General features: G+C 31.4%; 1 protein-coding gene across 1 annotated transcript in view; it reads right to left on the bottom strand.

The window, feature by feature from the left end:
- LOC119840902 (knirps-related protein-like) overlaps positions 1-24,061 on the bottom strand; it is a 54,356-nt gene extending 30,295 nt beyond the window's left edge. The window contains exon 1 of the mRNA XM_038367677.1: positions 23,808-24,061. The gene's annotated coding sequence lies outside the window, so the exon portion shown is untranslated. The remainder of the gene's footprint in view (positions 1-23,807) is intronic.
- Positions 24,062-26,030: the final 1,969 nt, after the last annotated feature.

Raw genomic sequence — 26,030 nt, 5'->3', positions numbered from 1 at the left:
GACAAATAACAATAGCATAAGGATAGAATTTAATTCACATTATGAATAGATTTTCTCCTTATTTGGTTTTTTTTATGACATATGATATTTTTATTCCGTCAGCAAAATAATAATAAATCCGGCGCTTATTCTGCCATATACAAAACAAGGCTGTTTATATATAGACCATCGCCTCGTGGCGTCAGAAACTTCTAGAACGTTTTTTAAAATCGCGGATTCTTTCGCACAGATACAAAATATCTAGAACTGACATTTGTTTGTAAGAACGAAGAACAGTGGGAAAGATAGTTCGCTTGGAGCGATTCGTGTGCGCGCTAATAGTACCATCTATGGGAATCCTAATTGTAACTTCTGGAAGCATTTACGAGTCAAATAACCGTTGTTCAATACTCTCTGTTCTTGTAATGTTAGAGTTTTAGCTTGGAATTGTATGAACACATTATGTGAATGAAATTTTGCATAAATAGACGATTAAAGTTATTTGAAGTGAAACTTTTGTGATTTCAAACCTGATGCAACGGAAAAACGACAGGTAAGAGACACAAATACAAAAATGTGTAGAATGAAGCCGGCAAAGAATGAGACGGAAATATACATACTATTTTATGTTTTATATATATTCATCTCATTCTTTTGTTGATTTACTGAAGTTTCACTTGTATAGTGTGTTAATCGCACACACACCTTTTTTATTACAAAACTAAGGTTTCTTGAAAATTACTGTAAATTAAATGTGTTATAAAAGTAAATTTAAATAATTTGAAATCATGATTTATTTATAGAAACAGTATCATCTGAATCCATTCAGTTGATTAAAACAAAAACAGTCAATGTTTATTTGACGATCGAGTGAATGCGAAAGGATCCTTATATTTACAGTATAGAAGTCTAATTGTATCATATATTCTAAAGTGCTATACCACTGCTGATGTATGTTTATTTACGAGCATCCACGTCTGTAATGGGGTTATATTAATTGCACATAAGTTACATCGTTTTATCTCAATCGGTACACTATATTTAAGATCTCAAAGGACTATAAATAAGAAGATATAACGCATAAAATTAACAAGTCATTTCTGATATTTGTTTTAAGATAGTATTTCATTAAATTATTATACACTACTACTTTATTATGTACACATTAAATAATGTATAAGAACCAATCATCTTATTCTTTTGGCTTGGTCCAAGATGTCCGAAATAACTATCTTTGACCAAGCCTGTTTTATACAATAGAACTTCACTTCAGGTAAATTTGTTTAATTGTACAATTAATTATCTTTCAAAATTTAATAAATAAAATATTCTTATGTTTAATCTAGAACTCAATTACAATTAGAAGATAACTAGAATACTATTTTAATGCCTAAACACTAAATACCCATGTCAAATTACAATTCTAGGTCTTAAATCAATTGGATGTTAAGTCGTGCTAAATCGCAGAAGGTTTAACATCTCAATATAAATAAGAGAGGTATCAATTAGTGAATTATTCACATTCTCACCTCCGTAACTGCGGAGGGAATGTTATCAAAGTACAAGATAATAGCTTAAGATATGGTTAATTTAAAACATTATAATGAACATTTATTTATTATAACATGTTACAAAATATTATATTCTATGGCAATAATATCAATGGGTCTGTTAGTACATGATGTTAAATGGTTCATTTATTATATTAACAATTTCATTTAGACCGAAAGATAAAGCTATATTTTTTCGTTAATATATTCATTGATTGTATAACAGCACTTGAATAACACATAATTTTTAAGTTTTAATAAATTATTGTAATTGAATTGATTTTCAATGATGTCAGGTCGTTAATAATAGACATTTTTTCATGAAAAGAGACCTTTTTTAAATAATTCTAACTTGTACACTAATTACTTCCTAATTTAATGAAACATAAAAGTTAGTTTAATTTAGAGTAATGTCATTTGATATAACTCGTAATCCACGCGCACCACATCCCTATTTGTCAATATTAAAAGCATTTCCCTCCATATACCAAATTTAATGCGACTTGAGTTTGGAGACGCATACAAGTTTATCATAAGGTTAGAAGGTTCTCGCGTAAATTTGAGAAGAATGTGCATTAATATTAATGTTACACAACCATACATACATACAAGAACCTTACGTAATACCTATCTCTCTTGATATTTTACAATCCGGATTCGATTAAATTAGCAGGCTCAAGTAACAATTAAAAGGCAAAAAATGCATTATAGTTATATATAAATGTTATTGTTGTAATAGCAGGCTCATGGTCTAAATTGATACAGGCATGCGTCAGCCTCGCGTAGGCGATGACGTGGGAACTGAATTTTGCTTTCAAAATATATTCAATGTATTGAGTTGAGTATCGCTCATACTTGAGTTATGTTCAATGTTACGTTGATACGAAGGCTAATCAGATATTTTGGTCCATGTTACGGTGTTGGTTTGTTTATGTGTAGCTATGAATTGATAGATCTGCTTTTTATAGACGCTTTAAATGTTTGTTTAATCTAACACCGTGGCTGCTGGAAGCACTGTATTTAATAGAAAATTTTAGTTCACACGATTTATAAAGCAACCAAAATACATCGAATGGTATAAACAATTAAATTTTAATTGAAAACAATAAAAGGAATTGTTAAGCAGCTATTATATATTAGAAATTACTAATCGTAATTAGTTTGAAGCAGTTTAACTGACATTATATTATGATTAATTATTACATTCGTGTACTGATGGATTTCGTAATTTAACACAAATTGATCAATAAAATCAGAACAAATTGTAAATTATTTCCATGCTGACGTCAAGTCCTGCGATGTCTTATGAAATACATTTCATCGATTTCTCACTAAATACACTTTTATCCAAAATATGTATTTTTGTGTGTACATGGCTCTATCTTCGCTGTGAAACATAACCAGGATAAAAATCGCTATCACGGGACTATAAATATGGTCAAAAAACTATCAAAAATTTTATTTCCATAAACGTTCTAAATTTAAAACATATCATAGTCAAACTGGCGGGCGCTGATCACAGATTATAAATAAAAAAAAATGTAACACGAAGATTAATTCACATATCTTGATATCGTGAAAGCAAGAACAATAGAAGATAAGGGGCGTAGGCGATGGTTCACACGTTATTGATTTTATTCTGTTACACAATCGGTACCGTGATTCTGTACGGAGATGTGACGTCATAGATATATTTAATAGCTGTAATACTGATGTAAGGATAGGTCAATATATGCAACATTAGCTCGTACCGGCTCAACAAAAATTAACACACATAGTAATAGATTATTGGTGAAATAGTTATTGCAATTTTTAAGCTAGATTTAATTAGTTTTCCGGGTTCATCCTACCTACTATATGTCTCTTCCCGTGTCTGTCCCTATGTATGTTTGCTTAGATTTTTAAAACTAAACAAGCGATTAATTTTGATGGGGTTTTACAGATAGAGATATTCAAGAGGATAACTACTCCGAAATTAACGCGAACGAAGCCGCGGCCAAAAGCTAGTAGGTTATAAACAAATAATCTCGCAATACACCCCAGCTTTCAGCAACTTATTATCCCCATAACATTTTTAAACTTCTTCCAATAATAAATTCTCGAACGTTCCATAGACAAAATCTATGTGCCATTCAATATCTCAATACGTTTTATTCGAATAGTAACATTAACCTTTCGGTTTAATTCAGCGTTTCAAACAAATCTATATGCACTTGAAATGAGTACATCAACTAATAAACCCCCTCCATACTGTAATATATTTGTAATAGAGTTAATTCGCGGTGCCCACGGTTAAGCTTGATGGTATACAATTACACGTAGATTACAGCTTACCATTTATTTAATCATAATTATACTCTGTATTACATACTGTTTAGTTTCTAGGCTATTTTTTGTAATGAAATTTAGCGCTCAATAAATCATTGTGAGTAATTTCATGCTATTATCAGTTATTATCGGTGTGCAGTAATATTTTTGGATATTACTGTTTTTTTTTCTCCTTAAGTGTGTTGAGTGCCAGTGTTTACACATAAATGGATGTGGGTTATATATCACCTTTTTTAACCTCAAAATAGTAGTTTAGTATGTGGTAGTCGAACACGCCTCGACATGAATTGGACCAGCTCGCATCGTGGTAAGCATAAGCATCGCAATAAGTATTACACCCCCAGTGGGGCAGCCGGAGGCCCATATCCTTTTCCTTACCCTTCCCAGTCCTTCCTTCCTTTAAGTCTTTTCCTCTTGCCAGTCATTTTTTAATCCCTACCCAATTTAAAGTCGGCAATCCATTTGTGTAAGGTCTGCCATGGACCTTATGCCTCTCCAAATGTTCATGGGCGGCGGTAGCGCTTACCATCAGGCGTCCCACCAGCTCCATTGCCGAGTGTGACATAAAAAAAAGGATTCTCATTTCTCATTCTCATTCTGTTAGGTACTCGATAACTCCGTTGGTCGTTAACTAATTGTAACGATTCTTTTTGAGTTTCGAAGGAAACTTGATTTTTGGTAGCATTTTAGAATCTGTGGCAGCCTCAGGTTTATTAGTGACCTTATTTGTAGAAAATAATGTTTTTAAGTAATTACTGTGTTAATAATTTTAAGTGTGGCTTGTGGAAGATTGTCGTGCTAATGCGGATATCTATACTTTTATGTAAACATTATGAACTAGCTGTTCGCCTCGGCTTTGCTGGGGGTGCATATATAGCCCATGTCATTAAGTGAAGTTGCAGCTTTCTACTGGTGACAGAATTTTTAAAATCGATCAAGTAGTTTTTGAGTTTATCCATTGCAAAAAAAAAACAAAAATACAAATTCTTCCTCTATAGTACTAGTGTAAAAGAGCCTTATTATGTAAAAAAAAACTATGATATATTCAGGTAAATAGTATGCTATCTAGAAAACTTTAAATTTTGGGACGTAGACAATAAAAGCTGATTATGAAGGCGCTTCTCATGAGGGCCTGGCCTAATTAGATTGAAAATATTATCTCTGGCCCTAAGAACATTTTTTTGATATCTTTAATAAGTATTTCATATTCTACGATTTTACTAATAACATCTTCTTCTAACGTCTTTAAAATAAAATACAGATATAATATTAGCCATTTAATAACTTTTATACGATTCAACGATAAAGAGATAACGGTACAGTGAAATAGAACGTGCTGTAACTCCTTCACACTTCATCTGGAACCGATTAACTGCTATTGATGAAATTAACCATTACACAAGATTATTTGTGCGTCAATGTTAAGATGTGGAACTTATGCCTTTAGTTTGGTTCCGGGTTCGATTAAATAATGGTTTTAGAAATCATTTGATACTTAATTTTACTCACGGACTATTAAATATGATCTTATATGTTTATATGTTTGTCTGTTTTGGATATAATTTGGTTTAAGTTTTTTTCTCTAATATGTAAGTATATAAAAGTGTGTATGCATATGCTTCGTTATGGATAATCAATCGTTGAAGAACTTTTCCGTAGAGATAGACCAACCCTTGGAGAAACAGACGGATTACTTTGAATGGGGTGATGTACGGGACGAAAATTTATATTAGTAATCGCTATCGTATAAATATGTATTAATAATGTATACTCGAGTAAAATTACAGCAGTTTCCTAGTAGTAGCTATATAATTAATAATACTTGTACACTCACGAAGACAAAACCTGAAATTCACCGCAAAACATTTCGCATACCTACCTATATTTTCTACAAAACTGTACCTTTGGTTCTCAACATCAGACAATTGAGGCATATTCTATACTTCGCCGAGAGGGCTGACCTCTCGACCCGACTGTACTAATAGAAAATGTACCTTTAGCATTTAAAATTAACCTCTCTGTCGTAGTGGCAAGGTTGCTTTTTATTTACGCATCGAAAAGAAGATGCATACCTGTTTGAATATTCTAAGAATTATATCTAAAGATAACTGTGCATGTGCAGATTATAACTAGAGTTTTGAAAATACACGGTGCGGGGTTTTCTTGTTGCTTCTTAACATGAGGTTTTCCTAAAGACCGTGGGTAAAATACCTAAATAAGCATGCCTTTTTAGGTATATTATAAATGCGCCAGTTCTCCATGAAACGGTTGGACCAGTCTGGATGAATTTTGGTATAGTAATAGATTATAATTTATAGTGTAAGATACATAATTTTAATAGCCAAGTTTCAAAAAGATAATTAGAATAGCAGGCTAACCGTTAGACTCGATGCTCGGAAGATGTTTTACCTGTAATTAGAAAAAAACAATATTAAAAAAACTCGCTTATCTAAAAACCACTCTAAAACTAGATCAAAACATCATTTACAGCTATCACCAATAAAAATTAATCGATTTTTTATTTTATTATAATGCACTATTTAATTTAGGTTAATTAACAATAAAAAACAACGCAATGAATTAAAAAGTTGTATGTACTTTATTTAAAAACAAACTAACTCATTATATCTGAACTACACCTAACCATTTAATCTCCATTGTTTGAAGTAACTGTAAAAACCACATTTCTAAATATTCAAACAATGATTTATGACTGTAAATATATCCATATTGTCACCGGGATATCAATGACTGGTTTAACACTTCTTTGTTACTGAGTTAAGCCTCACAATATGTGGATTAAATAGAATAAAAATAAGCTTCAACAATGATACCGTTTGTTAGCATAATGAGAGATAATCAGGATAAAAATAGGTGAAATAAGGGGTAGTATTGTGTGGATTCTGGTCAAAATGGTAAGTTTTGATTGTTAGTTTTATTTAATCAATCTCTTAATTCTAAATACCTTGTATTTGCTCTTTCGCAGAAACTATTTATGTTAAATGGTAACCTAAAAAATAGCCTCCGGTGTATAAAAAATTTATTTTAGTAAAGCTAGATATACTTGACTGATTTTTATGTATCATTTATCTAATTGAATTAAATATAATATATATAATACTTATACTGCTATGTAAATAAATTTGAGGCGTTTATTTGTTTGAACGCGCAAATCTCAGGAACTATGAGAATGATGTTAAAAATGGCGAACAGCTAGTGTCTAAATTAAAATCGTATTTAAATAGAATCATCTAAACTTGAAAGTTTGAATTTTCAATATGTATTAATTCTTTTAATCAAGGTTCGTAATTCGAGAATGTTCGAGAGATTGCGTTTTGTTTGGTTACAAGTGATTCCGTTAATTCAAGTTGTCATAGCCGCACCCAAGAAAAGGTTCTAATAGTTTAAGTGCTGTGTTAATACAGCCTTTGACTAACATTTGACAAAACATAGTATGGTTGCGTTAATAGATTCGAATTGTGAGTTTTATAGAGGGCAATTTGTGATTAATTTTTTCATAGCTACTAGCACACTTGCGTGTGTGTGTGTGTGTGAATAAATTTTTATGCCTTGATATTATTTTCTTATTTTATGAAAATATTATATGCGTCGTTCATTAAATATTGAGATTTAACTATGTCATATGATTACTTATTACCATTTTTAAGGTTTGGTTCAATAATAATAATAGACTCAAATAATAAAACTCTGGGAACAATCGTTAATTTAATAATGGCGTTCCTGTATAGGATACTAAAATAAACTCATGAAAAAATTGTATTGTCACCGAACCTTGATATGTTATAAAGTTTGAATTAAAACTGTCCGTTTATGTGGGTCAAAATACGAGTCTAAAGGAGGTTACAAACGAGCACATGGGTGAATTTTTAAAAATATAGCGTTGTATACCTGCATAATTAATTTTTGCTCAATATGTAGTACAAGTGCGGATATACAAGAGTTATCTTACTACATAGTACAAACTGAGAAAGACTTGCGCCAGTGAAGTCGCAGCATAAAGCCTACCACCTGATTATCTTTGACATTTGCCACAGATAACGAAAGCACTTTAAGCTCCGCAAACACTATGATCGATAATGATCGCACACGGGGAAAGTCGCGTTTCCAAATTAGCATGTGTGTTCGGTTTGATAGTGGACGAATTAGCGGCATTTCTTGGTCACACGCCGTCGTTTTTGGTGGCCATGCGTTGGGAGTTTTTGGGATGTACGATTTTGATTTGTTTTATATGGATTATTCCGGTATTGCTTGTTGTTAAATGTATTAGTAAAAGTATTTTAATGTATTTATTTGTAAAAAAGATTTGCTCATTTTTGATTTTATTATCCACGCTATTGACAAAATTATGTAAATAACGTGTTTTCTAGTAGGTATTTGCGTATGTAACTACAATAACATGCTAGATATGGGCCTATAATGACATATCCAATTTGTTTTTGTATATATTTCAGTTAGACAATAAAAACTTACTGACGTTTGCAGGTTACCACTTCAACCGAACCACGTGTCCACTTCCAAACAAATTCCTCAAGAAATAAACACAAAAATGTCCGTAAATATCAAAACAAATGTGTATACTACTCACTTAGCAGGCATTACCGTGGCCGGAACGATAGTGTTAGCACCCACTTTTACAAGCAGCCGATTTACGCACACGCCTCTTTGCTTAACGGTGCACGCATGTTATGGAAATAATCTATAATGGAATATTAAATGTAGATGTGTTTAAATTAAATCTCTTTATTAGATGTTATTTGGCTATATATGTTGCTTCAAAACGAGAGAAAGATCTCGTAACGATTTATACACATTATATATAACCGCACGGCTTTACTCGTGGTACGTATATAGCCTAAAGCCTTCCTCAATAAATGGGCTATCTATCACTCAAAAAAATTTTCCAAATCGGACCGGGTTCTTGAAATTAGTTCGGTCAAGGAATGAAGACTCTGAGTAATTCTGTCAATTTACAGTCAGCTTTATGTCTAATTAGAAGACAATATTAAAAAAAAAATGTATAATGGTTTAAAAATATTACGTAAGCAATTACTTGCTTTTTCCCACTCAATTGATGATAGGTTATGTATAGATATTTCAGATTCACCTTTCCTCCGATTGCTTAATTCGTTGTTAGACTAACAGCTCATTTGAGAGTCATTTTAAAATAGTATAAAACAAATCTATTTACATGTGCCCTTGTTTTCCAATCCACTTAGGATCTCGCACTTGTGACATAGCGCGTGCCGCTTGAGCTGTCAAACGAGAGAGAGTTTCACCTAATTTGTTCATCACACATGTTCTACTTTTACTTTTTATATATCACTGAAAATATGCTAACAAATACTGCATTGTGATAAGGTATTGTGGTAAAAGTTGTGATAAAAAATATAAATGAGGCGCTAATAATGTAGTTTTTGAGGTTATTTTAGAAGGCTGGCTTTGGTCGTGTTGAAATGTAGATAATATTATATATATATATATATATATATATATAATCCATATTACAAGATATAATCTATAAAGAACTGTTTAATGTAGATTTAGCTTAAGACATTTTACGGCTGAAATCCTTTTTAAATCCCCCTTTGGAGGATTTCCTTTACAGTATGTATAGTATCATATGTACAAAATTATAATTATAGTAGTTGTTCATGGAACATTTAAAGCTATAAAAATTTTAATATTTTGTTGTTATAAAAAGGTAAAAGGAAGTATCACCTAAAACAATTATACTTGAGAAGTAAATCAAATCAATATAAAAAGCAATAAAGCACAATGAACTAGGCCGATAGAACAATATTAAAATTTATCTTTAATCTCGCTATAGTGCTATCAAGTTTCACACAAATTAAAAATGGTTATTGTTAAGATGGAGGCTCAGATATGCGTCTTTGTGCTTGTGTAAATATGTATTTTATTATATAATTGCTAAGGTCTATTATTAAAGGTCATCAGATTTAGTTTTGTACGGTCAGGCTGTGAATTAGTTAAAAAAATTGTGTTTTATGTGTTTAGTTTTAACATTTTATATGACTTGATGGTTACGTAATGAATTAATCGCGCTAAATCTGTTAAAAAGTAAGTTGTCTACTGAAAATTGTTTTCAATATCTACAGTTATGATAAATATTTATACTACTTATTCTTAAATATTCAATTAATCAAATATTTATTTAAATTATTTCCGTTTCCCGTTGAAAATTGGGAAAAAACTTGGCAATATGTTATTCCAGTTGTCCAGCTATCTATGTACCTAATTTCATTGCAATCGGTTCATTAGTTTTTGCGAGAAAGAGCAACAAACACACACACATCCTTACAATTATTCGCATTTATAATATTAGTAGGATTAGTAGCATTAAAGCTAGTGAAGGACAATTTTTGATATTACATTTTATTGAGGCGTAATAAAGGTAGAAAATCAATGCCCATTCCGATTTGTGGTTCCCAGTGTTCACATTCGTATAGATAATCACCCATAAAATTTTCAAACAAACATCATTCGTTTCTCAAACAATAAAGCAATTGGGTTTATTAAATTTTTTTAAATAGTTTTCACGGTTTGATTTTAATGCTGTCTGTACACGCGATTGGCTTCAAATAGTCAATATTCTTATTATAGTGTTATATAAATTGTTGCGATCTATTTGATGATCTTTCGTTTAAATAGTCGTTGAAATTAATTTAAATAATGAGTGTATATTATATTTTATGTAAGTACTGTCCACAGAAAAAAAACAACTTATTTATATTGGGTCCATAATAAGTGTACATAATATATACAGTCTACACAAAAATAACGTAAACTTAGCACGGCTAGATTCAACGACCAACGGTCACCCATCCAATAATCGCCCCAGCAAACAGCGCTTAACCAAATCTCTGGGTGGGATAACTCCATCTAAAACCCGTTAATCGTGTTAATGAAAGAGTAGGAGGTATTAGTACGTACAAGCGTTAATTATTACGTTTTGGAATGATATGTTAGCATATCGTATTGTGCTGTACTCTGTAGGTTCCAGTATGTGATAATTATGGGACTAGTTATTTGGAAAGCAACATGAATATATCACTTACTAGCTAATTGCTTCAACGGATTTTCAATTCCGATTTAAAAACGGTGCCATAATGAATGTCGAAAAATGGATATATCGATACTAAGGCTGTGTATATGTTTAACTAGCTTTTGCTCGTGGTTTCTTAAACGCTAAATCTGGAGTATTTTAATAGATGTAATTATACATATGAACCTTCCTGTATCTGTATTTTTAAGTTTTTGTTATGTACTAATGTTGTGAGGACTAAATAAAGATGATTTTTATTATTTATTATTCCTCTTGAATCATTCTATCTATTAAAAAAACCCCATTAAAATCCGTTGTGTAGTTTTGAAGATCTAAGCATACTACATCTAGTTGTTAACACTGCGGCACGTGTAATGGCACGCAGCTAAAATCAAGTGATAAATGACGAAATTTTACACGAATGTGCAACTCTAAAACAAACCTCAAGAAATAAACGAGCTAACACACACCCGATACAAACATAATGAGATAATGAAGGAACCAAACAAAACGATTAGCGTTACGAAACAAATCTACGTCTATTTACTATTAAATTTTTAACGACCTAAATAGTAGGAGGTTCTCAACTAAAGGTATTTTTTTCATTTTCAACCGGTTGACATGATTTTATTACGTAATGATGATGTTTCTAGATTTCAGAATAATGCATGCAATGCAATTTAGCATACATAAATGTACAAAAAAAATGTGTTTTTTTCTGTACATCTGTTATTATAAATTAATAAGCTGACCCATAAAACGCTGTTGTAACTTACTGTTATCATTAAGGGTATATGAAAAATAGACGTTGACCGTTTCTCAGACCTACCCGATATGCACACAAAATTTCATGAGTCCAGCCATTTCGGAGGAGTATGGTAACTAATATTGTGACTAGAAACTTTTATACATACAGAATTATTTCATTTTCCATTTACACATATTATTCATGTTTACAATCTTACATAAAACAATATGATTAGATTAGTTTCAGGTAATTGAAGCAGTAATCACCTGTAATTTCGCATGTTCATATTTATAATTTGTCAGTTACGTAAGCGATAAACGCGAAGAGCTAATTTTAAAATTTTCAAAGGTGACCTTTGAAAAACGTTTGACCTTTACACTAATCTCAAATATAGCACGTGTGTTAAGTAATATGCAATAAGAAAGAGTAAAAAGTTGCCGCTCTAGTTCTCACGGGCCCGACGCCATTGTGGCGCAATTCATAAGATTTTGTTTATATTTATTCCTATTTTATTAGCCAGAATAATCTATGGGTCTTTCATATAATAGAAGAAAAGGTTAACCCTTAAGTTCAACTATTTAAGTTCAAAGTCACATAAAAAATACCAATATATGAGTCAACAGTTGTCAAGCAAGGAGTTATAATCGGCTATCCTATTGATAAAATGAAAAGCGCTGTAGCGCTTCTTAGCTTCTTCTTTTTCTTTCTTAGGTAAATATTAGTACAGCGTTTAGCGCTTCTATTCTGCTAATTCTTGTCGAAGTCCAAATAGTTTTTTTTTTATTATTTACAAGTGCCTGTTTGTTTTTCACACCTTTAGTTTTTTTACATTTTATGCAATTTAGTATATAGTTCTTTACTTTTAATTAGATATTTTGTTAAAACCGTACATAAATATTAAAAATAATAAAGTATATAATAGATTTCATACGTTTGTATGTTATGACATAATATTTCCTGTACTAGTACCATAGATTATCAATAAAAAGTAGTTTGAGTTTTTTGTACCTAAATTTCATATAAAATTGTTTAAATATCGCTATATTATGTAATTTAGACCGCACGACGCAACCTTGATCTTGGTATCGCAATTATCCACGGGCTGCGCACGCGTCGGCACCGTAACGTCGCTTGGAAAAAAATTATCAAGTTCAGTGGTTTTGAAATTAAAAGGATTTATGTGCATGCTTAGTTAGATTAACTATGTTATGTTATAAAAAAACCGTTGCTTATATTTTTACTTATACTTCATAGAAATTGTATTTTTATAAATTTTATGACATAACAAAAACTAGTATGGCTTTGATTAATCTGGAGTTTAACTGTTTTTAATATTTATCTGCTTAGTGTCTGTTAAATTATACGAACAAAAAAGGGAATTCCAAAGCATCACCTAAACGGTAAACCACATAAGGGAATTCCATAAAACCACACCACTCAATATTAATTTTTTTCCGCAACAGTAAAACACCTTGATCTTGAAGTCGCATCGCCGCCGTGTCGGTTGCGTCGCGTGCGCATAATTACAGCATTGTTTAGTTAATTAGTGCATTTTCTGCTCAACGATTGTTTCATAGGAAAAAAGTGGATTACTTTATGAAGAATATTTATTATTATTTGTGTTATGGTACAACAGATTAGTGTAGTAATCGAGGTTTGTCTTCATTATTTCGCAAATAGTTTTATTGTAGGCTAAATTGTTGATAAAATAATTTATCTGAAGAGAGAGACAATCTAAATCGACGCGCCTTTATAGTATACTAGCTTTCCACCCGCGGATTCGACTGCTTGGAATTCGGCTATATCGCGCGACATGGTATGGCCTATAGGTTTTCCCAAGGTTGGACTATTTGTCAAAATTGGTTAAGTGGTTTAGGTGCGAAAGAATCTTACATGATTTTATGTTTGACAATAAGGAACTTCCATAAAAACTTTCATCCCCTATTTCAACCCCATGTAAAAGACAATCAATAAAAAGTATTGTATGTCCTTTCCCAAGTTCAGGTTTATCGTCATACCAAATTTTATCAAAATCGGTTCAGTGGTTTAGGCGTGAAAGCGTAACAGACAGACAGACAGAGTTACTTTCGCATTTATAATATTAGTAGGGATTAAACAATGTTATTTTAATTTCATACTTAATATAAGGGAGAAAATAGCTTATTCAATATATCATAAAAATTACCCAATTATTGCCATGAGATTATACTTTATTATCAATCAATTAGATAAGTACTAAGACATAAAACCTCTCACACCATCCGATACGAGAACACGTAATACATTTTGTAACATAGCGACGCGCAAATTTCACAATCAATAAACGGATACACAAAATAGAAATCACTCAGAACATAAGCATTATCTTAAAAGATTGACAGTACAATGTGTTCAGGTGTTATTTGTGAAAATCAATCACGCAATGAACGACGCGACGGTCGTAAAATCAAAATTCTATAGCAAATGTCAACCGAGTTATGGCTACTTATTACGTGCGTGGACTTTTACATGCGATAAATCGTTTACGACACGATATTTCGGTGGTACAGTGTAAACGCGCGTCAGATTTTGGTGTTAACAATTTAAATTGTATACGAGAAATATATTATACGAGGAGCCATTACTAAAATTTACCTTTTAAATTAATTATATTCAACATTTTGAGACTAAAGGTTTTCCTGCACGTAATTAAGTCTGCATAAGTGATCTATCTTGTCATTTAAGTATAAATTATTTTGTAGATTTATTATGTATGAACCGTCATAAAATAGCAAATTAAATATTCTAATTATGCTTATTCAAAGTCGATAATATCCCGCATGATAAGATCGTAGCTTAAAACCACTGCATTTAAATTGGCTACGATATATATAATTAAAGTTTTATCGTGCATTGTAAACAATTTGTATACGGAGACTTAACGGCGCCGGTAAAAGGGCAATAATTTTATGGGACATGGCTGTTATTTTATCAGTGTTTAAATAGAATATACATATATTATAATGTAGGAAGTGTCCTCTTATAATAAAGTGGAATTAATTCATCAATCACAGTTCATATATTAGTACCTTAATTCGTATATATAAATGCTTAAATATGTGTTAAGATAAGGCTCAGAATTAAATTTCCACGGAAATGAATTGGAAATAAATTTTAATTTCAACTCAAAAATCTTCACTCGACCTTTTTTCGGTTAAAGCCAAAAAACATATTTAGAGAAATTTCCTGACCACTTGAACCATTTAAGTCGGAAAAGAACATAGAACTGTTTGCATCTAAATCAAAATTTGTTTTCGAAATTTAAATCTTAAGTAACATTTTAAATAAGGAGAGCACGAGCGGGGACACATGCTAGAAGCTATCATCAAAATGGCTTGTGGACTTGAGCTTCAAAGTATATATGACATAACGTCAAACGATATCCTCGCAAATTATTGCACAAACATATAACAAACATCTCGTGTAACAAAATGCATTGTAATTTCGATTATTATATACGCTAAAAATCAACACCGCTTCTCCGAACCGTAGCTACTTGACATTTAAATCAGGCTCCGTTACACCACTCAGCAGAGGATTTCTCAAAAAAGGCACGCATAATAACAACCTGTCATCGCAACATTGACAAATTAAATATCAACACTTGCAATCGTTTTTTTGCGGCCGGTGAAATAAATTGAGCTCAGTTTTGGGACGTACGTTTGTTCGTGTTGTAATTTCGGCGACGGCAGCGGTAAGTTTGTTTGCGTTGATGTCGTGGCGTGTAATTAGAGATCGTATGTTGTAAGGGGTCATGCGAACCGATTGATAGAAATCGTCTTCGTGTGTTGTGAGTTTTGAGCTTTTGGTTGATCGCCGATCAAATTCAAACTGAATTTTTTTTTATGTCATTGCGGGCAATTGAGTGGTTCGTCTGATGGTAAGCGATCACCACCGCCTATGAATTTGCAGAGGTAGTGCCGCTGTGAATTGGCTGCCCCCTTCAAAAGAATAATGAATATGGAAAGGTATACGGAATAAGGAATATGCAACAGGAGCGAAGGAATGGGATGGGAAGAAATTAAAATAGATCTAAAATATAATAAGTACCTACGGTTATGCAATTTCCATCTTACATTAATATGAAACATCCGATAAATTGAAATTTCTTTTTCATTAAAATTTATTAGCACGTGTTATTGCTATTATAAAAGAAATATTAATTACTAAATAATGCTTTAATTTGATTCGAAAATACATAAATCTATTCTAGCACCGCTACGGCCAATTACTTGTACCATACAATAAATATAAGGTCCAAGTTAATTAAAATTAATAGAAGTTAAATGATACCGTAATGAATGATAGTCAGCTACTTAATACTAGTGACTGAAAATAATTAATTTCTCATTCCGTTATGTAATGACTGATATTCATTTATATTTAATACATCCAAACGGTAAATACAAATTGATTGTTTTATTGTTAATGTGATTTATTATGATATATGGCTAGACAATGTTACAGTACGACTTTGAAAAAATATACAAGATATTGAAATGTCTGTGTGTTTTATGGCTACCTTTCTTAATCATATACTACTAATGTTATAACGCGAAAATTTGAAAGTATAGATGTTGTATGTTTGGATGTTTGTTACTCTTTCACGCAAAAACTACTGAACCGATTGCAATGAAATTTGGTACGTAAACAGCTGGACAACTAGAATAACATTTAGGCAACTTTATACCCGATATCCCTACGTGGTTAGGACTTACGCGGGGGAAACCTATGCTATTCCAGTTGTCCAGCTATCTACGTACCAAATTTCATTGCAATCGGCTTAGCAGTTTTTGCGTGTAAGAGCAACAAACACACACACACATCCTTACAGACTTTCGCATTTATCGTCTTAGAAGGATTACAACATAAATAGATTAATTAATTTAAAAAAAAGCAGAATTATGAGGTCAAATGATTTTTCATTAAAATCACGTATATAAAGTTCAACAACAACGATATATGAATCGAATTAAAACATTACAAGTCTATAAAATTATCCATGCGCTGGAGTCTTCGGATTTGGTAAACTAAACGTCTATGGTTTGATAAACGACGGTTATGGATTGGAGACATCACGAAAACCCAATAAAATGTAAGTGCTTTCGCGTCGTAAACAAGAATGTCGTCTCTCTATGAGATAAGGCAGTGTACAGTTCTGCGACGCGACGGGAAAAACGCAAAATCGCACGTGACGTGTCGTGAAGAAACGCAATGGTATACAAAACGCATTATCAACGAATTTTGGGTTAATTTTTTTTGTTCGAGTTCGTCACAATGTCTGTTTCCTTTTAACCGATTTTTAAAAGAAGGTTTATAATAGAAATATAATGTATGTATATGAAATACATGTAAAATGAAAGCAAAGAACGTGGCGGATATTTTTTTTTTATTTTCTCACTATTCAGTAGGTATCTGATTTTCTTATTTCTCACTGCAGTTAATTATTAAATTATATAATTAAATATTTTGTGTGTGAACACACCATGGCCTTAAGTATATAGAAAATTCATAATTAAAAAAAAGTAACCGACGAAAAAATAGCGAGGAGAAGAATCAGAGAGGGAGAAGATATCAATTCGACTGTTATTTTGTGTTTCCTACCTCAAATTTTTTAAATGGTTCAACTAATATAAAACTCTTATTTAATTGAAAGCTGATACCTACCAGTTGTTCCCATTAGTATAATTCTGATAAATTGAAGGCGGTTCAGATTTTTCTAAAAACAATTATTAATATTATATATAGTCGCTGCAGTCGTAGTTTTGTCGCAATCGCCCAGCCAGAAAGGCCTTAAACCATCGATACATAGGCCGAATAGCCAATGTAACCTCAGCTGCGCTCACGATCGAATCCGAATAAAGTTGTAGTCTTTGATTCGTTACATTTCAAACAACACCGAAGAGTTTAAGGTTTGGTTGAGGTTGTTCTGGAGAGGCACTTATAGTGAAGTGAAATCAGTATTAAAACATGCTTCAAATAATGTTATTTTAAAGATCATAAATTAAACTAGCTGCATGCTCTGCCTCCGCCCCATTTATAGTAATTTAAATATAAACTATCCTATCTTTCCCTGTCTTCACCCGGGTAGTCATTTATCGTAATTTTAATATAAACTATCCGATCTTTTAAGGTGGTTCAAACTGCACATGGTGTGCAAATTTGATTAAAATCAGTTGAGTAATTTAGGGAGTCCAACGCGTACAAGCAATGTGACAAGAAATTTGTTTATATTAAGATAAGTTTTATAATCTGTAATATCCATATACAGATTATATAACTTATTACCTTAATATCTCTTTTTCTCTTTTATAAAATTAAAAAATATATCTATCCCTTTCTTTTCTACATTTATACATTCAATATAATTTGCAAATGACGGTAAAACTGTATTTTTTTTAAATGAGGAAATATTCAAAAATCTTATTCCAATAGATACCTTTACCATAGAATAAAAAATGCCTACGAATTATTATAATATCAATATTTTAAACATGTTAAATTACTTCCAAAATACTTTATATATGTTTAATAAATTACTATCGTCATAACCTTCATTGTAAATTGGTTAATATAAAATCTATTTGTATAATTTTCAAACAAAAATGCATAAAAATGTTTACATATGTATAATATATATACATAAATAGATTTATACAATACAAGAAACATCTGGTGTGCATTTAAATCACTATTTATATCGAAAATTAATAATAGATATTCAAAAATATTAAAGCTACATTTTTTTAATTTATTTTATGTGTAAGGAGGCACTGGCTTGTGTGATTTTAAAATTCCACCAATGTTTAAACGACTTCAAAAAAGGAGGAGTTTCTCAATTAGAATGTATTTTTTTGGATTTGTTACCTGTGAGTCCCGTGAACCGTATTTGGTCTGATTCTGACATTTGGAAACAATTTAAAATATTGTATTTTTTGTGCTAAAATTATTTTATTCCGACTCTTTACCTCCGACATTATTAACAAATACAATTTCTACCTCATTTAACCGATGTCAGAGTAAATCGATGCATTTAATATATATATTTTCTCTTGTAAGTAAAACGAATCGGCCAAGTGCGAACGGTACACGATCATAATGCTCTAAGCCATTACCCGTGGGAACTGGAGTGGATTATAGTGGACACGATGGAAATATATTGAATGATATTTCAACTTACGACTAATGTGAGCATGAATGTGTGATGCGATAACTGTGTTAGTTAGGTTACTTATTTCGCGCCCTACGAAATTTAGCACACTTATAGTGTAAAAGGAAGGGGTTTAGAATCCTGTGTCTGTCTCTTTTTCGCGCCTAAATTATTACATCTATTTAGATGAAATTTGGTACAGACACAGTTTGAGACCTGAGAAGGGATATAGAATAATTTTTGTCCCGTTATACCTATAGGAAAGGGAACTATGCGGGGGACCTCGGTCTGTATATTTTAACATTAACTAGCGGGCGAAGCCGCAGGCGGTAAGCTAGTTTTTAATAAGTGCTTATAACCAAATTAGCGAACAAAGTGGAACGTTATGGTTTTGAGGATTTTTCTGTACATACATGCTTCTTTAATAAAGGTTCCTTATTTATTAATTAAGGTGTTTATGACATTCAAATATATCCTTAATTTAATATGATGGGAGTTTTTTTCTTGTATTGTAGGTATAATTTATTAATATTGCATAAGTGGCTCATATTGGGTAATCGTAAGAAATATTAGTTTGAAAAAGTTTCCATGATGAAACTAATAATTTTTTTATAAATCTTCAAATGTCAGAACAAAAAATGTACTTGTAATTATCGAAATTCTTTGCATCCGTGATTCAGACAAAAAATGCCGATTATATGTAGACATACCTACATCTAACACCTTAATATTATATTTTAATCTTCGTTATGAAGAAACACTGTAAATATTATATTTAAGAAATAAAAAAAATGTTGAAAGACACGATTAAAAAGCCCTAAACGGTTTGTTTGCCTTTATGCCAATGTATTATACCAATTTGGACATTTTATAACGCCATACTATTTAATTAGAATAATAATTAAGAATTTTACTCGTCCCGCATTTGAATGCGTCCGATTCTGCACGATTTTTATTTTAATTGGGCATGAATTAGTTTATTTCTGGCATAAGTTACATCCGTCCTTAATTAATGCCTTTTATTTTCCATAGATGGCGCTCGCCGTTGAATAAACTAGATCGATTAAAAATACTATATCGAGACAGATCGCCGTGGTTTTTTGCTAGTGTTGTTAATGATTGGTTTTTGTACCATTGGCGGAAAATACCATAGCATTATGAACACAGTACGACTCCTATTAGGTTATTTTCTTTGGCTTAAAGGAATCTTGTATACGAATGAAAGCTAAGGAAGCGACTGGTGAGAAATTACTCGTGATTTGTAGAACGTTTTTTTTAGTGAGCCTTATCTTGTTAGCAGCTTCTGTTTGAAATTTGTTATTCTGGACTCTTCTCAACTGAGAAAAGGGTTATCGATTCTACCGTAATTTTCTTGTCTTTGTTACCGCAGGGCTTTTAATTGGTTGAACCGATTTTGAAGATTCTTTTCCTATGGAAGCTGGTGCCTCATGTGTAGCCATTTAAGACAATTAAGTGTTTTGTTAAAAATATTTATATTAATAACTGTGCTATTCATCTCTCTAAAACATTCATATGCTTAACAATTCAAATCTTAATTTAACTGATTGTTACGTATTCAAATTACCTAATTATCAGTTATATAATAAAAAAATAACGGCTCTAATGATATTTGACGACAGAAAACAATTAGGCTCTTTAAGTTGACTGTGATGGATGGTCTAGAGACGAAAATTAGTGTTTTGTTAAAGTTGTCAATGTGTCACGCGCTGAGGTCAACATAAAACCTTTTTATAACGCTCAAATTACGTTATGGGAATTTGCCTCGTATTCCTGTTGGGTTAATATCCAATATCGCGTGTATATCGGGTAGAATTAGGCCACGATAGCTCGTGCATGTGATAAAATATTTGTTAAACATAATTTGTTAGTGATTTACCCTTGTGGAAATTTTGTTTATAGACACAACTATGAGATGCAAACGGTAGGAATCGTTTTGTAGATACTTTGTAGTTGTATGTTTGTTTGTTTTAATTCTGGTTGTCCGTCTCAGTTTCGTTCGCGTTACATACTATGTAGGTACTTAGTACAGTGCAGTGGCAGTTTTTTGGGGGAAGATTTTTTTAAATTTTGTGTGAAATCATTACAAATATACATATATACAAATAAAAATCTCTTTATAAATTTGCTTAAAGTGCTAATGGTCTCCAAAATTGGGTTTGGTCCGATCGGGTTGGTTGAGTTCGATAAGATACAGAATATAAAATTTTGTTCAAAAAGAAAATCAATCTATGAAACAGTTGTAAATGCATCAGTTTCAAATCTCAAAAATCTAAGATATTTCACAAACTCAAAATAGAATACAGTTTAATAGCTGGCGATTATCAAAATGAACCCTATCTAGGTTTTAGACAATCGTCATTGTATTCCAGAAGCCTGACTCCAAAGACAGTTTTTGCCCACTCCGCTCCGTGGGAATGTTTCCCACGCGATTATACAATACTTTTATTTCATTGTGTTATTAAAAACTCGCAATATTATGAACATAATGGTCAATTGTTCAATTGAACGTAATAAATGAGGTCATGTATGCATGTCCTTTGGGTATTGTGGATTTTTTGGGTGATAGAGGCGGTTTAAGGACGCTTTGCAGCAATGTTGACCTAAATATTTTATTTGTACAGTAAGCATGCTGAGATTCAAGTCAAAAAATACATTATATTTCATATTTCCTTTTTCTAAAATTCTATTTATGAAGTAGGAACGCTTATGTATTCAATCTAGCAGATTATATACCTATTAAAATTATAGTTTTAAATATTTTAAGACGTTTAGCTAGGACACATTCAATTGTTATCCTTATAATCCATATTCTTATGGATTACTTTAGATTAGCTATTATCAGTTTTGAGGAAAGCTACAGTGTGATCCGTTGACAGTTAAATAACATGTCAACGGGATTGGAATCCGTAATACAGACGCTTCTCGCATTCGCTAAGCTTAAGTCTACTTAATACCTTTATAATAGACTCTGTATATGTATTGTTAATGATAGTATGTAATCCTTTTTGGCATATTATATCTTATTAAAAAAAATCGTTCATTTAAAATTTAGGGGTAGTAAGTAGTTTAGTATGCTTACTTAATTAAATCCATCCATCATACACTACATCTACGCTTACCAGCAGGCGAGATGGTAGTCAAGCGCTTCCCTATCCCACAATAAAAAAAAAAAAAATCCCAGTACTATTTTATTGTATTTAGTGAGTTGTACGCAAGCTGTCGATACTTATAGGTAATCATAACACATTGTACATGTTGATTGTTTTGACTATGTTCGATATGTAGTAAGTTATATAAAGTAGTATTATATGTTAGTATTAAGTATTTTCTCATAGAAACATAAGTTCTGCATAATTGCATATAAACAGACGTCATCTCAAGTCGTTTTTTGTTTCACGTTACGCCACGTTAAATTTACACGATCTGATTGTATTAACGTATTCGCTACTGAATTTATATATTTTAGGATATAAAGATGTTATAAAATCATTTATTCTAATTTATAAAGAGGTGAAGTTTATGAATATGAGTTTGTGACGTTGTGGGGGTAATCTATAGATCTACTGAAGTGATTTTAAAAATTATTTTAATATCAGCCACGTTATCTGGGTCTGTCATATTTTATATTTTATTTTGCTTTTATCTTGATAAACCCAGATAAAGCTGGGAAGAATGGTTAGTGTGTAATTTAATTGTACTTAATTTTTATTGATTACGATGTTGCTATAATATAATCGGATCATTAATTAATTCAGATTTAAACTACAAAATTATAATTTCAAATTAAGATTAATTTATAAGATTACAAAATAAACAGTAAACTCTCTAAGAGAGTTTATTCATTTAGTTCCGAGTAGGGACTCCCGTTGAAGTCTTTTGCAGGTAAACTGACTAATCGCATTTTAGGTGGTATTTGCTAAATCTGACATTGTTTCAAGAAATAAGATAATCTGATAATAAGGTATTAATTATTAACCTGTTGTTTTTATATATTGAATGTGTTACTGCAAGCAGAAGCTGTACTTAACACTAGTATAACACTGCAGATAATGTTCGCACGCAAATCTTGGAAACTACTGGACCGATTACAAATTTATTTTACCGTTTGCTAGGTACTTGATCTATTAGTGTTTTAGACTATATACTACGAACAAAGCCGGGGCGAACCGCTAGTGTATATTGTAACTATTGAATATTGATGATAACTAATTGAAAATTACGATGTTTGGAAGTTGCAGATGGAACTATGAACTTTACACTATTTTCATTAGCGTATGTACGTTATTTCAGTTGTTACATAATATGGAGTTATTTGTGAAATATATCGGTATGTGGTGACGTCACATTAGCGGTGCTTTTATTTGCACGAATATCAACACGAAAGTTGCAAAATATGGGTCGTGTTTACTTGTTTCATTTTAAGTTAGTCAATTGGTATGATAAACAGTTTTCCATCTCGGATGCCTTTTACTTTTTACTTAGTGTTATTTTGTAAATAAAATGTGTTTTATTTGTGGTTGGTTTGGTTGTTAGTTAATATAATTTGAGTCATAATCGTCTCTTAAATCTTAATATAATGAATGGTGTACAATTTAAATTCTTCGTTATTTAATTTTAAGTATCTGTGTTGATTATATGAAAAATCAATTTTATATTTTTTAGTGAAATAACTTTACTTATAAAAGGGTTATTATGAATTTATTTTTTTAACCATATTTATTACACCTCGGTCGTTATATGAATGTATTTTATTTTGCAATAATGTCATTTGCGCTCGCGCATTGTTCTCAAAAATTAGCGAATTTTCATTCCACGTCACTTTTATTTTGTGGCGTATATTAAAAAATAATCACACAACATCTGAACTGACAATGTCAATTGTAATTAAAAAAATAAAAATAGACTTACCTTAATCTTTGGTGATCGTGTACAAAAAATCCACACTCACTTCACTCAGTATGTCAAAAAAAGTGTCAAACCACAGATCCCGAGTGTCAGAATCGCACAGAATATAATAATGTCAATCAGTCACTTACAACTAATGATCTATCACAATACACAACACTTGACATGTAACATCGCGCGTATTTTTGAAGATAATTCAACGTGACGCGTGCGTTTTGATCGGCGCGCGCGCACGAATGTCTCTGGAGGTGTAGACTTTGCTTGATCTTTTGGGGGGCGTGGCTAACGCAACATCTATGCGTACACCCATCCCCTTCCCACTCGGGCGGGCGCGATATGCCCATCTCGCTTTCTAATATCAGTGCTATACCGATTAGTGGGGGTTCGAAATGCTTCGGGATTAAACGATTGCAATGATTGTTTAGTTTAATAGCGATGCGACGCATTTTATGTGCTGTGTTATCGACTTATCGATGCATATGTTCATATGGTTACTGAAATAATATAAGTTTATTAATTAAAACTTATTTTCAACCACGAAAGTGAAAAGAGAGTCTGGAACTTCCTACTAGTATTATTAGTTCGGTAAAAGAACCTTCGAAGAAAAACAAAGAATTGAGCCCTAAAATATTTTAAACTAGCTACGCCCCGCGGTTTCACCCGCGTAAGTCAGTATCTCTTAGGAATATCGGGATAAAAAGTTGCCTATATGTTATTCCACTTGTCCAGCTGTCTACGTACCAAATTTCATTGCAGTAGGTTCCGTAGTTTTTGCGTGAAAGAGCAACAAACACACACACATCCTTACAAACTTTCACATTTATAATATTAGTAGGATAGTAGAATTAGTAGAATATACAGGAATAGTCATAGGAAGGTAATAGGAGTGGCATAGGGATATTCATGCTGATTTTGAGAAAAAATAAACACTGTGTTAAATATTATTTTGTGTTAGGGCCTATATTCTTATTTCTACTATTAAAGCATACAGCTTTACGAGATACCCGGTAGGTAAAGTTAGGATATTGTTCAGCTGATTTATTATAGTTCAGCTGATATAAAATAACTTAACTTAAAAAATTATATTATAAATAACTTTATTAAGGAAAGGAATTTTTATTTTTATGAATTATCATGAATCTACGATTTTTATTCAGTTCTATTGTATCAACTGTTGATTTTCTTATTCCAGGTTAACCAGATTGAAGCCTGGATATAAGAGAATACATAATATTGAATACTTGTTTTACTAATATTGTATATGTGAAAGTGTTTTTAATGTGAATCACCTTATTCATATTAGAATTTCCGTAGAAACTCGGGCGAAACCGCAGGGGAAAAGCTAGTTTCATACAAAGAATAGCTCTTTACTACACAATTCATCATGGTACATCAAATGTTTGTTTCTCATTACCTTTTAATAAAGTTATTAAGTTTAGAATGTTTACTTATTTTAAAAACGATTTTACTTAAGTTTCAGGCAGTCGTTTAAAGTTGTCCAAGTTGTTTAAGGTAAAACTAGAATTTATAGCTGTTGCATCTAGAAAATTTTTGGTTTTATCTAGGCTTCATTATATACATTATATATATTGTTAATTAAATGATGTCGATTTTATTATTATGATGTGAAGTTTTTGCTGATTTCCAATGGTGATGAATATTATGATAATTGTTTCTCTATTTATTCTAAAAAGTAAATTCATGAATGATAAAAAGAAAAGTTTTATGTATATATGAGATATCTACTTGAATTTGAATTTGAAATTGAATCTTATTCTATATAAACCAAATGGTTAAGAATCTACCCAGTAGGTTTCCGGAAGCGGTGTTTTTACTAAATATACTTCGTATGTATAGGTACCTAATAAAAGTCATATAAATCTTTTCTGCGACACAAATGATAAGTTAAAAACATTTGAATGACGTTAAAATTGAAAGCGGTTTCTTAAAATAATAATACTTTAAATGCTACCACGATTTTAACGATTGCGTCAAAAAATTATTAATTCTAAGTTTTTACAAAGTACTTTAGCAGTAACAGTCTCAATTTATGTCTGATTTTCATAAGTTAAGTCAGTTTTTGATCTCATATAACGACACTGAGACAGAATCATTACCTCGCAAATTTTTTAAGTTATATATATTGTGAATCTAAATCTGTATATATTGTGATATTTGATCAAACTGTATCGCACCTAAAGAATTTTACAAAAAAATAATATGCAA

The sequence above is a fragment of the Zerene cesonia genome, chromosome 7 (genome assembly GCF_012273895.1).
Source record: "Zerene cesonia ecotype Mississippi chromosome 7, Zerene_cesonia_1.1, whole genome shotgun sequence".
NCBI classification, from domain to species: domain Eukaryota; kingdom Metazoa; phylum Arthropoda; class Insecta; order Lepidoptera; family Pieridae; genus Zerene; species Zerene cesonia.
This window is presented reverse-complemented; position numbering and strand designations above follow the sequence as displayed.